Below are 14,697 nucleotides of genomic sequence, written 5' to 3'. Positions count from 1 at the left end.
ATCAGTAACAAGGCAAAGATGTCCTCTGTCAGTATTCTCATTCAACATAGGATTGGAATTTTAGCCAGTGCAAGAAGGCAAGAAGAGGAAATTAAAGTCAAGTTGATTGAAAAGAAATAAAACTGCCCCTATGTATACATGACATACTTATCTATTTAGAAAGTCACAAGGAATCTACAGAAAAACTCCTAGAAGTAATAAATGGATTCAGCAAGACTACAGGAACAAGATCAACACGAGAAATTTAATGTTTCTCTACATTAGCAATTAACACATGGACACCAAAGTTTAAAATATGTATCATTTTCAACTGCTTGAAATAAAAATACTGACATGTAAATGTAACAAAACACACAAAAAAATTAACAAAACATAGATTTGTATGATAAAACCACACAATACTAATGAAAGAAATCAAAGATATAAATAAATGGAAAGACATACCATGTTTACGGACTGGAAGACACAACTTAGTAAAATGTCAATCCTCCCCAGACTGATACACAGATCTACTACAATTCCTATCAAAATGCCAGCAAGAGTTTTGTATAAATATAAACAAGATTATTCCATAATTTATATGAACAGGCAAAGGAACAAGAATAGTTAAAACAATTCTGAAAAAGGAGAACTGGGAGGAATCAGTCTACACCAACTTATGTCTTACCATACAGCACAGTAACCAAAACTGTGACAGCAGTGGAGGGACAGACACACAGACCAATGGAATAGAACAGAGAACCCAGGAATGGATTCATGCAAATATACCCAACTGCTTTTTTTTTTTTTTTTTTTTTTACAAAGACACAACCAATTTGATGAAGGAAAGATGTTGCCTTTTCAACAAATAATGCTGTAACAGCAAAAACTGTAAACAACCAGATGTCCTTACACAGATAAATGGTTGAAAGAACCATAAAAGTACACCCACACTAGAAAGTACGACTCACCAACACAAAAGAATCAATTATTGATACATGCAACAACCTAGATGAATCTCCAGAAATTATACCGAGTGAAAAAAAAAAGCGAATTCCAAAAGGGACTCACTGTATGATTCCATTTATAAAACATTTTTGGAATGACATAATGATAGAAATAGAGAACAGATTAGTTATTGCCAGGGCTTAAGGAGCACGTAGGAAGGTAGGAAGCAAGTGGGTGTGGCTACAGAACATGCAGAAACCTTGTAGTGGAAATGTTCTGTATCTTGACTATCCAGTGACACGGTCATGGGTCTGATACTATACTATAGTTTTACAAAATGACACCACTGAGGGCAAACGGGTAAAGGGCACACAGGGTCTTTCTAAATTCTTATAACCGCATGTGGATCTACAGTTATGCCACAAAAAGTTTAATTTAAAAAAACAAATTGGATCTTCACTCACTGCTCCAAGGTTCATCATCCAAATATTAACACTTCAGAATGGCTCTAGCCTCTTAAGAACTACTTATTAATCTTGGCTTTGTGCTGGACTAAATGAAGACATACAGATATAAATGTAAAATACTATCCCTACCCTCAAACACCATACACTCGAGTAGAATGACAGAGGCATTAATCAACACTGAAAGATTTCATAAAGGAGATGGGATTTGAGCAATAAATGATTTATTGAGAAGAAATCATGTACAAAGACACGGAGCTAGAAATCAGCACAGTTCCTATGGAGAAAGAGGCATGTACATGTTGTGATGTGGAAAAAACAGTGTGGTGTAATTATGGAAGGTCCTCAAAAGTCACAGAGAGGTCAAATTTCACTTACTCAAAGAATCCTTTCCTCATCAACCCAGACAACCAAAAGCAGCAGCTGCCCCCACCCACAGTCTCTCCAGCATCCTTTACTGTTTCTTTACAGCACTCATCACAAGTTGTAATTATTACATTCTTATTTGCATGTTTATTTGCTTAATGCTGTCCCACTTACAGATATCTCAACTATCTAGTACTGGGTCTGGCACACAATAAGCACTCAATGAGTATTAATTGAACAAGTGAACACACAGTAAGTATTCACTCCTAGTTCTCTTCTCGACTGTTCCTCCACTACCCGTCACTCCGTTCACCTCGGTCCCTCTCTCACCTGCTGCCTCTTTCAGCCAATCTTTTCCCCTGCTCCTCCACCTCGGCCCAGCTCTTAACCCATCACAAAAATAAAAACTCAATATTTTTTAAAATAGTGCATCACAATGGCAATACTGTAATACTCTTCTGAATCTCAACCAATCAAGAACTGTATCCCAAGAAATCTGTTACTGAATAAAAAGTACTAAAGTTGTATGTTGTTACATAAACCTAATATATGTATTGTGTAAACGAACAAGAGCAGAGGAAGCTATTCCTTTCACAGCCTTATTGTCCTGAATATGAGAGTCTTTCCCCAGAACTGGATGATCCTATCTGGTATAGGGAAAACTGTCTAGAGAGAGCCAGGGCAGTACTCCTCAAGGCTACAAAGTTACGAAAAATAATAAAGAAAGAAACTGCTACAGACCAAAGACTAAGGAGACATAATTACTAAATGCAATGTGGTACCCTGGACTGGATCCTAGAACATAAAGAGAATATTAATGGAAAAACTAGTGAAATCCAAATAAAGTCTGGAATTCAATTTAAAAAATATAATTTACACACACACACACACATATATATAGGATTAACATGATTGAGATTTAAACTTGTTGATATTATTTTATATCATTAAAAAGAGAAAGAGTGTGGCGCCTGGGTGGCTCAGTTGGTTAAGCGTCCAACTTTGGCTCAGGTCATGATCTCGTGGTTTGGGAGTTCAAGCCCCACGAAGGGCTCTGTGCTGACCGCTCAGAGCCTGGGGCCTGCTTCGGATTCTGTGCCTCCCTCTCTCTTTGCCCCTTCCCCACTCGCACTCTCTCTCTCTCTCTCTCTTTCAAATAAAAAAATTTAAAAAAGAGAGAAAAAGAGGGCATGCAAGTTAGCCAAGAGTGAAACTCAGGCCTCAGTTGGGGCTTACAGTTGAAAAACTACACATAGTTATACCTTCATTTTGACTCTTGTCCCATGCTCTTACCTGATGCCATGAGAACTAACTTGCTTGCAATCGCTGGAGACCAACAACCAGTTCTGACTTCCTAGCAAGCTCATTCATACACTCAGCAAGCATTTATTAAGTGCCTGCTGCCTACCAGGCCCTATGAAGTCTTTGGAGATACAAGGCTAAAAAAAGAAAGGCACAATCTCTGCTTTCATAAAGCTTATGTCCTTATGCCTGGAGAAACCAGGCACTTAACAAGTATTTGCATAAATGGTGAGTGTTCCCAAGAGTTTTAGGGCCTGCTTTTTAAAAACCCTACCAAACAATCCATCAGGTATTGGTTCAAGTCGGGTATCACTGATGTTCTCAATAAGGCCTTCGATGTGAACGAATCACCTGAGATCTGTTAACTCACTTTAACAGATACTTTTTCGGTTCACGTGGTTTAGGACCTGAGATTTTTGACTTCTTCCCAACTTCCAGAAGACGAGGATGCTGCTGCTGGTTCACGAACCACACTTTGATTCAGCAAGGTTCTGAACTACCATGGAAACATCCCTCAAACTATCATGCAAAAAGCAGGCTCCAAAAAGGCAAGGACACTGCGTCTCTCTTATTCACCACAGTACACACAAGACTTAAAACTATGCCTGATAGACAGCACTCAATAAACATTCATTTTCGCAGTAAATGGATGTATGGTCCTGATAAGCACTGTTCAACAGTAGTCATTGGTCACATCTGGACACTGAACACTGCACATGTAGCTAGTGCAACTGACGAGCTGAATGTTTTTAAACTTAATTTTAATTAATTTAAAGTCAAATGTGGTTAGTAGCTACCACAAGGGACAATCCAAGTCTGGACAAGGATGTGATGTAAAGAGCACTGGATTGATAAGGCCTAGGATTGAACCCCAGCTCTGCTGCTTTAGCTTGTGACCTGTGAAGTTACAACTTCTTCAGGCCTCAACTCCTTCCTTCGTAAAATGAGGACAAGACCCCCCTGCCTCCAACACACACACACACACTCTTCTCAGAAATTATTATAAATCAATGTAGTAAGCATAAGGTACGATTAAGGTAACATTCTCTGCCCTCCAGAAACAGTTCACAATCACAAAGACTACTTTGCCTATTGCCCACACTCGCCAGAAAATGCCAAGCGCCTTGGCTTGAAGGACTGGTTAGTTAGCTCAGTGGCTTTGAGAATGAGGCCAAGGTCACAAGTTTGGAAGAGGGAGGACCCTCACTTAGCAAGGCTGATCAGGTAAGAGAGGCAATGACAATGCACATCAACACAATTCCTGGCAAATCTTTAAATGGGCACAGTGTTGACTGTGGATGAGTAAATGACATTTCATTCATTCGATCTTCCAGGAAGAGCTGCCACATTCCCTAAAGCCCGCTACTTCCCAGCCACAGACCTTTGCGAATTCAGGTCCCCTCCGCGGGCAGGGCGCCGGGAAGCCCCCGCCCCGGGCCGCCCGCGTGTCCTCCCCTCCCCCGTCGCGCCGGCCCGGCGAGGGTCAGCCCGGCACCACGGCTCCAAGTACCACGCCGCCGGGCCGAACCCAGGAGCCATATTTAGCTGTTTTTCTGGTCAATAAAAGAAACTTCCGTCTCCCAAAGAAGAACGGTTCTAACTCAATGACAAACTAGGACGGAAACTCGCTGCTCGCCGCAGTTGCCAAGCAGAGGCGCCGCGTGTCCGGCAGCCCCGGAGTCCCGGACTCGGACCCCGCGCCGAGCGCGCCCGCGCCCCGGCCACGGCAGCGCCGGCCACAAAGGACGGGGAGACGCGGCCGCGGCCGGGCCTCCCCCTCCTCCCCCCGCCCCGCGCGAGCGGCCGCAGCTCCGGGACGGCCCGGGCGCGGGCGGACACTCACCTCGGTCCGCGCGCGGCGGCGGCGGCGGGCGCTCCTCGGGGCCGGCCCGGGCGGTCGCGGCGCGGTCCCGCGGGCCGCAGCGCGGGCGCTACTCTCGGGCCGCCGTCCGCCGCGCCGCCTCCTCGGCCACTGCCGGCGGCTCCCCCGGCGGGCGGGCGGGCCCGGCGCGGGCCCCGCCTCCGCCGCGCCCGCCCCCGCCTCCGCGCCGGGCCTCGCGGGCTCGGCGCGCTACTCCCGGTCGCCCCGCATGCCGCCGCCGCTGCCGCTCGCTCAGGGCCGCCTCACGCGGCGGGCCGGGCCGCAAGGCCGCCCGCGCAGGCCGCTGGGGCGCAGTGCTCTCCGCGCGCGGCGTGCTCGGCGGCGGCGGCGGCGGCCCGTGCGGCTGCGCGGGGGAGGCGGGGGCGCCGCGCGCTCACCCGGATGCGCCGTCCCCCGCCCTTGCGGCGAGCCCACCTCGGGGCCGCGGCGCTTCCCTCGGGGCCGCGGCGCGGGCGGGGGGAGGTTCCGGCGTCTCGGCGCCCCCACCCCTGCCTGCCCGACCCGCGGAGCTGCGCGGAGCCGAGGCGCCGCGCGGCCGGCCGTAACCGTGGGCGGGAGGCTCCGTCCGCGACGGGCAGGGGCCGTGCCGTCCGGGCCGATGGCCTCCACCTAAACCTGTGTACGGACAAAGAGGCCGCCGCAGCAAGTAAAATAAAACTCGGGCCGTTTCACGTCGAGCAGACCACGGGGTGAGAGGAAACGGAGGTGCCCTCACCGCGCCGTGGAGGTTCTGGGTCGACCCCGGGCCGAGCCCAAGGCTGCTCCGGACCCGGGCGGGGTCGCCCGGGAGCGGCCGAGGTGCACTTGGAGCTGGAAGACCGCCGGCGGCACCTTCGTGCGGCCCTGCTGAGCCCTGCGCCAGGCGACCGGGATGCAGGAGGTCCGGGGGCCAGGGTGGGCGGTGAGAGGCGAGGCCACCGACCGGCACCGCCGGAAGAGGCAGCCAGGCCTCGGGGGACGAAAACAGCCCCGGCCCCCTGCAGAATGGGGATTGTTTGGGGCAGAGTCTCCTGCGTAGTGCTCTGAGAGGGGCCCTTCCACTGTACCCTCTGGGGAAAAGCTCCGCTTTGGCACTAAGTCCATTCCCCAGCGGTACCTTCCTCCGAAGGGAGGACACAACCCTGGTCCTCTGTCACTCACACATAACCAACCGTTCTCTAATAAATTAATTTTCTCCTTTTAAGTCATCCAGAGGTCTGTGTGCCTTGCTTGCCATCCAAGAGCTGGAATGATTAGAGACTAATGTTGATACTATTATTTAAATGGCCCCAGTTTTACTCTTTTAAGAAATGCTGTGTATGTTCACAGAAAGAACCAGAAGGCTGTAAGCAAAAAGATGCTACCGAAGGTTATCTTTGGAACTACCCTGTTTTGTGTTTATCTACATTTTTCAAGTATTCTAAAATAAAAGTTGCTCTTTAAAGGTACATCTATAATATTTTGAAATTAAGTGAATCGTGATTGGCCTGTGGGGACTACAAGGAAACTTCACTTTGAAGTTTGTATCTCTTTTTAAAATATTGTATCAAGAAAATAAAATACTGTATCTAGGGGGGAAAGGCCTGCAAATCATCGATCTGATAAGGACTTGTATTTAGAATATATATATATATATATATATACACACACACGTATATATAAAGAACTCTTACAACTCAATAAAACTAATAATCCAATTTAAAATGGTCAAAAGAATTGGAAAGACATCTCAACCAAAGAAAAGATTTCAATGATCAACAATAGCATGAAGAGATGTAAAACATCATTAGTCTCTACAGAGAGGCAAATCGGAACTACATACAGTGACAAGGCTCTTCACACCCACTTCGATGCTGGGGGGGGAAAAAAAGGCCTGACAATAATAAGTGTTGGTAAGGAGACAGAGAAATTAGAACCCTCATACACTACAGATGGGAACGTGAAGTGGTACAGTCACTTTGGAAAAGTTTGTTAGTTTCTCAAAAAGTTACGTGTTAAAAGTACCATATGACCCAACAGTTCCATTTCCTGGGTACATACCCAAGAAAATTTAAAACATGCCCATATGGCAAGTTGTACAGAAGTATTCACCAGCAGCATTATTCATAATCCCCAAAAAGTGGAAACAGTCCAAATGCCCAGGAACTGGTGAATGGATAAACGAAAGGGGGTATATCCATACAACGGAATGCTATTCAGCAATAAAACAGAATGAAATATTCATAGAAGATACAGGTAGAAACATTAAACTATGTGAGGGCAGATGCAAAGAAGCACATACTGTATAAATCCATTTCGGTGAAACCTCTAGAAAAGACCAATCTATACAGTGTATTGGTTGCCTAGGTCTGGGGGTGGGAATAAGAAGTGAATGCAAAGGGAAACAAGGGATCCTTTTTGGAGTGATGGAAATACTCTAAAATCAAATTGTGGTAATGCTTGCACAACTCTATAGATTTACTAAAAGTCATTGAATTGTGCGTTTGAAACTAATGAATTTTATGGTATGTCAATATTACCTCAATAAAACAGTGGGAAAAATCTGTGTGCCAAGAAGTAGCCCAAGATAATAGCACCTTATCTAGTTGTAGCAAGTTCTTAGCAGTAAAAGAAACTTTTAAAACAAATGGAAAATTGTAGGGGCACCCGGGTGGCTCAGTCGGTTGAACGTCGGTTGAAAGTCGGTCGAAAGTAGGACGTCGGCTCAGGTCATGATCTCATGGTTTGTCAGTTGGAGCCCCCCACGTCGGGGTCGCTGCTGTCAGCAGAGCCTGCTTTAGATCCTCTGTCCCCCTCTTTCTCTGTTCCTCCCCCATTTGCGCGTGCGTGCTCTCTCAAAAATAAACATTTAAAAAAGTATAAAAACATGGAAAATTATGTGCTGTTTGCACAGTACAAGGTAATAAAATGCACTTTTTACAACTGATTGTGTAACCAAGCACCATAACTTTCAACACCCTCAATGTACCTACTCCTATTCATTCAAAATATATCCTCCTTTTTACCCACTGAAAGAATTGGAAATGAGGTAGAAAAGAGTAAACATGCTTGAGAGCAAGAAAAAACTGAATATCTTACAACAAGGAGCAGGGTGTAAAGGGCTCAGTCTGGGAATCCAAAGAGGACATTGACATATTCCTTCCGATTTTATTCTTGTTTCCCCCTCAGTCCTGTGCCCCAGACTCACCAGATTCTTCCAGTTGTGGAGATGAACTCCACATTGTTGTGTCTTTGGGCTGGATAATGGTATGCCTGAGAATTTTTTCATGATTTTACCATGGAAGAAATTAACCTTTAATTTGTGGCGACCCTGACAGGGGACGAACCTACAAGAACTAGTTTACCTGCCCTGACTTTTTCTCACTGAAGGCGCCTCAGAAGCATACCAGGGGAGCTGCTCTATTGAGTGAATGATTAACTCAGTGCATTGTTCCTATCTGGCTCTCCTTGTTTCCAATAATAATAATGCTAATATTGTTTTGGGGAATAAGTACAAGTTGTTTGTTCCCAATTAGCTGGAAAGAGATGGACTCATGTTAATGGGAAGATGTGGGAGATTGCCCAAAGCAGGGTAAACTGCCCAAGGATAATTGGGCCCTGTGGTGGGCAGCAGGAGGAAGGGGAGGGGATCTGTTACAGAATTGGGTGTCAGATGTCCTGACAGGGTGGGGAAGAACTGAACAAGGTGACATTGAAAGAGGGATAGGCAAACACAAGCCCACACAGGAGTCAAATGACATGAAGAAGGTGGTAGTTATGCAGAATGTGTAAATGCTATCATTTTATGATTTTTTATTCCTTGTTTTGCTTTTCCAACCAAAGCCTTGTGGCTGAAGCCTTAAGACCATGGCTGCCCGTTCTCCTCTCCACACATGGTCTCTATACTTCCTCCCCAAGTGTCTCTTTTATGCTTGTGTTTCGATGGCCAAATAAAACCCCCTGCCACATCTAACTTCTAAAGGAGCGGGAAAATACAATCAATTTCAGCATTGTCCCCAGAAAGCAGAGAGCTGCGAAAATTTGGATTATAACTTTAATAACTATCAGAAGTATGAAAATCGGAGGATAACTTTCTTTAAACTTTTAATTTTGAAATAATTATAGATTCAAAGGAACGTGTAAAAGTTGTACAGAGAGGTCCTTTGTACCCTTCATCCATTTCCCCCCTCTTACATCTTTTTTTTTTTTTAAGTAACCTCTACATGCAACCTGGGCCTCGAACTCACCACCCTGAGATCAAGAGTCGCATGCTCTACCGACCGAGCCAGCCAGGTGTCCCCCTTCAGTTACATCTGTAACGTAAAACGGACTATAAACTTTTAACTATAGCATAAAATCAAAACCAGGAAATTGACACGAGTACAATGGGAGTGTAGAGCTCTGTGCCATTTTATCACTTGTACAGGTTCCTGTAACAACTTCCAGAAGCAAGCTACAAAATTATTCCATCACCATAAAGATCTTCCTCACTCTAGCCCCTCATAGTCATACCTACCCCTCCCTGCCCCACTATCTCTAACCCCTGGCAACCACTGCTCTCCATGTCTATAGTTTTGTCATTTCAAGAATGTTACATAAATGGAATCATATAGGATGTGACCTTTTTGAGACTGGCCTTTTTTTTTTTACTCTGCATAATACCCTTGCATGTACTTGGGTCATTTTGTTTTGTGCTAATCACTCTGTCAGCTGGGCCTGGCTCCCACTTGGTCTTCTCTGACACCATCCAGCCGAGGTTAGAGGTTAGAGGAGTCACCACGGCTGCCCTGCCTGTCGTGTAACAATAGGGTGAAGGTGGGAGGGTAGACTGTCCATTCAGCCTTCCCTGACTGGGATGGGGTGAGGTTGCATTTCTTCCTGCAGTTGGCTGGAATTGGGTAGTTACTGTGTAAACATTTTCTAGGTTGCCCCTTTCCTGGTTCTTTAGCTAGCAGGAGCAGGCATTTCTTGGGCTTTGTTTTGTTTTGTTTTGCTTTTTTAAATCTGTCCCCACAGTATTTCCAGGTTGCCAGCTTCTCCAGCACTCAGACCAGGATATATGAAGTAAAAGAAAACTCAGAGACTCATTGCCCTGTCACTCCTCAGATCCCACGGTCCTTAGTAAATTGGCTTCTTCTCCCTACCTTTCAGAGTTTTCTCATGTTTGTTTTATATACAACGTTCGGGCTTTTAGCTGCTCTTAATGGGAAGTGTACTCCGTTCACGAGTCCATCTTGTTCTGGAAACAGAAGTTGAGAATAAGGTTTTAAAACATAAAATAGAGCAGATTGCAGATTATTCCTATAAAAATGTCACGTCCAGTTTCTTGTGTTCCAATAGGCTTTCTTGAGTCAGAAGGAAGGGAAGACTTACTGCAGGTTTATTGGGAACCCCACACATAACACTCAGGACATTTGCATGGGCCACAATGTTTACTATATGGAAACCAATGTGGGGGGTCCGGGGGGTGGGGGATGCCGGAAACTGCTAGATCAGAGACTCAGCGGAACCTGAGGTCAGTAAGTATGGCAGAATGAGAAGGTTGAGATAGCCAGAGCCAGAAGAGGCTCAGGTGGAACAGGCCAGGCAGTGATAAGGCTCAGGATACACCATTTGGACACATGGCCAATGATGTCGGAGAAAGAACTAAGGAGCTGACAATGAAAATGAACCTAAGAAACTGAAGATAAAAGAGTCAGAGGTGTTTGGGGCAGAAGAGCATGTGACTCTTGATCTCCGGGTCATGAGTTCGAGCCCCATGTTGGGTGTAGAAATTATTTAAGTAAATAAATAAAGTTTAAAAAGAGTCATGGGGCTCCTGGGTGGCTCAGTTGGTTAAGCGTTTGACTTCAGCTCAGGTCACGATCTCACAGCTCATGGGCTCAAGCCTTGCAACGGGCTCTGTGCTGACAGCTCAGAACCTGGAGCCTGCTTCAGATTCTGTGTGTGTCTCTCTCTGTCCCTTCCCCCACTTGCTCTCTCTCTCTCTCAAAAATAAATAAGGATTAAAACTTTTTTTAAATAAAAAAGTTTTAAAAATAAATAAAAAGAAAAAGTGATCAACATAAAGTTTTTAAATTTTTAAGGAAACCAGGCATCAGGATATAAGAAAAACCTAATTTGGGGGCAAAAATCAAGGACAATAGAAGCAAGTCTTAATTGGCAGCAGATTTGGGCAGTCATTATTTAAAAAGAAATCAAACGGCATGAACCTGAAATGAAGATAAATGGAAGAGTTGATGGGTTTGGGGCTCGGAGACATACTATGGAGTTAAATGACCACAATTTTAACTGGGAATGCATAGGAATTCATGGTATGGTTAGATGGCTTTAGGAAGACTCAATGGAAAAGAAAAAAAAAAAGAACATGTTGAATAGCACAGGGTTGAGGAGAAGACTGCAGAATTTTACCAGCCCAAAGTGGCTTTTAGAGATCTATAAAATACATTTTCTTGGCCTCTTCTTGCCTCAAGTCATAGCTTTTTGGTCCTGCAGGACCTCAGTCTATCTGCATAATATTCTACATATCCCTACCGTTTTATAAATTTAGGCCCAAGGGATATGGTAACAGAAGCTACATGACTAATAACCATGCCTTCACCTATGCCGTACCATGTGTCTAAATGACCTTTCAGATGGTTTCCACTAGCTCTGAGGATTCTGATGGCCACCCATCCTACACAGCCCTGCTATACTGGTTTTCCTAAAACACCTCATTCACAAAGCTGCTCTCTGTCTATACACGTCAGTCAGGGACTCCAGGCTCTGCACAGTCTGGCCCTATTTCCACCTGCCACAGGCCCTATTGCCCTCAGCTCACTCATAAGACTTCTCTGCTCCCGTCACACCACCTACCTCACTCTTCCTGACTCCCCACATGTTTCACTATTTGCTGCCTTGACTACTTTCCTCCACCAATCTTAATCCCTCAGGATTATTTGACAACCTCTTCAATCAGATTGATCTTTTCTTTCTCCTGAATTCCTATGACTTCATCATCTGTAGCATATTTTTTCCCCCAACACAAATTAGCTGCCTCATCATATTGTTGCTATAACATTTTATGTGTTTAAGGCTCCTATCACCTCCTGGATGGTTTGCACTGTGCATTGTATGTTTTTAAAAAATGTTTATTTATTTATTTTGAGAGAGAGTGAGAAGAAAGAGAGACAGAATCCCTAGCAGGCTCCATGCTAACAGCATGGAACCAGACACAGGGCTCAACCCCACAAACCATGAGATCATGACCTGAACTGAAACTAAGAGTCAGCCGTTCAACCAACTGAGCCACCCAGGCGCCCCTGTACTTTGTACATTTTGAATATAAAAGTAATACATATGATACAAAATTCGAATAGGACAGGAAGATATGAAGCAAAAACAAATTCTCTCCCCAACAGCATCCCCAGAGGTAGCGACCTTTACTTTGTTTGGTAGTTGTCATCCCTACCTCTCCTAACTCTAAATAGTATACTTATAGTACCAATTCTTGATTTATCAACCTTAGACAATGTGCTTATCAGTTGCTGCTGTCGTATAAACAATCCCCAAATCGTGGCTTATAATAAACACTATACAAGCTTAGGAGTCATTGGCTGCCACTATCCTGGACTTGGCTAGACTTGGCTCTAAGTGTCTTCTAGTTTGGGGACTTGGGCTAAAGGAGCGTCTATCACTTGGCGCGTGCTCTTCCCAGGCAGAGGGCCATAGTTAAAGCACATCTCATTGTTCCAAATAATTCATATGACTAAGCCCAGAGTCAATGGGTAGGTATATGCCATACCAGGAGGCACAGCAAAAATCGTATGACAAAGAGTATGGATGTATAACCTATTGCAAAGAGGGAGTAGAAAGTTGGGAACAATGATCCAGTCTACCCCACATAAGTTTCTATTGATTCCCACTTGTCAAAGATGAGGAATTGAGCTTATTAACACCACCTGTGTCTCCCTCCTTTTCTCAAAATTGTGTTAATTGTATTATAAGTAGTTCTACTTTATAACTTTATAGAAAAAAAATACTTTCTTGATCCTTCAACTTCAGACAGTGCCTAAAGTACCCAAATTTAGATAGTATCTTCAAGTCTTCATAATAAAAAAATGAAAATATGTGTACCTTTATACTTCCATATTCTCTCTTCCCTTTCTATCCCTTTCTAACTCATATATTGTGAAGGTTTATTATATTTCCTTTCTATTTTGGAACTATAATTAAGTCTTCTATGTGTTATATACAAGCTGATTCAGAAAAAAAAAAAACTAAACTAAAATCCAATAAGGAGCCTTAAAATACTCTCATTGTGGTATTCTGTAGACTCAAGAAATGTAGTTGGACTTGTAAGAAGGAAATGAGTCTTTTCCTCAGTACGTATAGCTCCAAAATGACTATTTCCAATACCAAGAGCTAATATTTTCTCACTCATGATATTCTATATGCTATCCAGAATCATGCTACATGTGATTTGTTTTATACGAGCCATGATTTTCATTTTTGAGGGAGTTTCTGTTTGCCTTACTTTTTCCTCATTGACAGAAGAAACAATCACCTTCACTCTGTCTCTAAGTTCATACAACTCTTAAATCACATTATTTGTTGAAGTGAATCCATTTTCTTATCAAACACATTTGTCCGCAAGTCTTCTATGTATTTTACTTTGAACCAACTGCTTTTATACCTGCTGCCCAGCCAACAGCCTAGGGATTCTTTTTATTGCTATTCTGAGATGTGGCCGTTATTTCTTGGATTTCATAGCTTCGCCTTTTTTGATTTCTATTTTCATTTTCTTAGAGCATATACTCAAGTGATTTTTTTCCCCCAGATAAATATTGAGTTCTTTCAGTCCAACTTGCAGACTGATAAAGTGGCTAGGTTTGGAATTCTATGTTCCAAGCCACTTTCTGTTTGCATTTGAAGGCATCGTTCCATTGTATTCCAGCCTAAAGCTGGAGAATCTGAAAGCCAATATGATTCTCCTCTCTGCGAACGAGGTGTTTTTGCTCTCAGGAAGCATTTAAGTATTTTTTCTTTAACTGAGTGTACTGAAATTTCATTAGGATTTGCGAGTTCACAATGAATGCTTTTTGAAAAGCATTCAATTATTTAACCAACAGGCATTTTTGATATCCTATTACATGGTCAGCAGTGGTGAAGACATACGGGGTACATATATGAGGAACACAATTATTTCTCAGAGAGCTTTAATCTATAGGAGAACACGTGCAGTTTAGCTGGAGATTGAATTCTTAAATGGCTCTTACATAATGAATTCATAATGAGCCAAATTGAATTCAGACATATTTTGTGTCTGTGAGATTTTGTTTACTAAAGTCTATTCATGTTTGTACCTTCTGGTAAAAATATTAAATTCTGCGACTTTGTGAGGAGGGAACAAAGTCAGCTGTTCCTTTGCTCTATTGCCTCTTTTTTTTTTTTTTTTTTTTTTTTTTAATTTTTTTTCAACGTTTATTTATTTTTTTGGGGACAGAGAGAGACAGAGCATGAACGGGGGAGGGGCAGAGAGAGAGGGAGACACAGAATCAGAAGCAGGCTCCAGGCTCTGAGCCATCAGCCCAGAGCCCGACGCGGGGCTCGAACTCACGGACCGCGAGATCGTGACCTGGCTGAAGTCGGACGCTTAACCGACTGCGCCACCCAGGCGCCCCTCTTTTTTTTTTTTTAATAAAACTTAGTTACCTTTTCTATGAATCCTTCCCCATTACTGTCATTAAAAAATAATTTAAGGGCACCTGGGTGGCTCAGCCGGTTAAATGTCTGACTTCGGCTTAGGTCATCTCACAG

At 43.9% G+C, this 14,697-nt stretch overlaps 1 protein-coding gene across 2 annotated transcripts in view; it reads right to left on the bottom strand.

Annotated features, from left to right (window-relative positions):
• Positions 1–5,829, bottom strand: part of GALNT1 (polypeptide N-acetylgalactosaminyltransferase 1) — a 129,272-nt gene extending 123,443 nt beyond the window's left edge. Inside the window, exon 1 of one of the 2 annotated variants that reach the window (XM_045459138.1) lies at positions 5,657–5,829. The gene's annotated coding sequence lies outside the window, so the exon portion shown is untranslated. Of the gene's footprint in view, positions 1–4,902; positions 5,029–5,656 lie in introns of those variants that run through there. The other variant, XM_045459136.1, reaches the window with a different exon arrangement.
• Positions 5,830–14,697: the final 8,868 nt, after the last annotated feature.

Source organism: Leopardus geoffroyi, chromosome D3 (assembly GCF_018350155.1).
Source record: "Leopardus geoffroyi isolate Oge1 chromosome D3, O.geoffroyi_Oge1_pat1.0, whole genome shotgun sequence".
Classification (NCBI taxonomy): Eukaryota; Metazoa; Chordata; class Mammalia; order Carnivora; family Felidae; genus Leopardus; species Leopardus geoffroyi.
The sequence above is the reverse complement of the archived record's forward strand: the minus strand, read 5'-3'. Positions and strand labels throughout refer to the sequence as shown.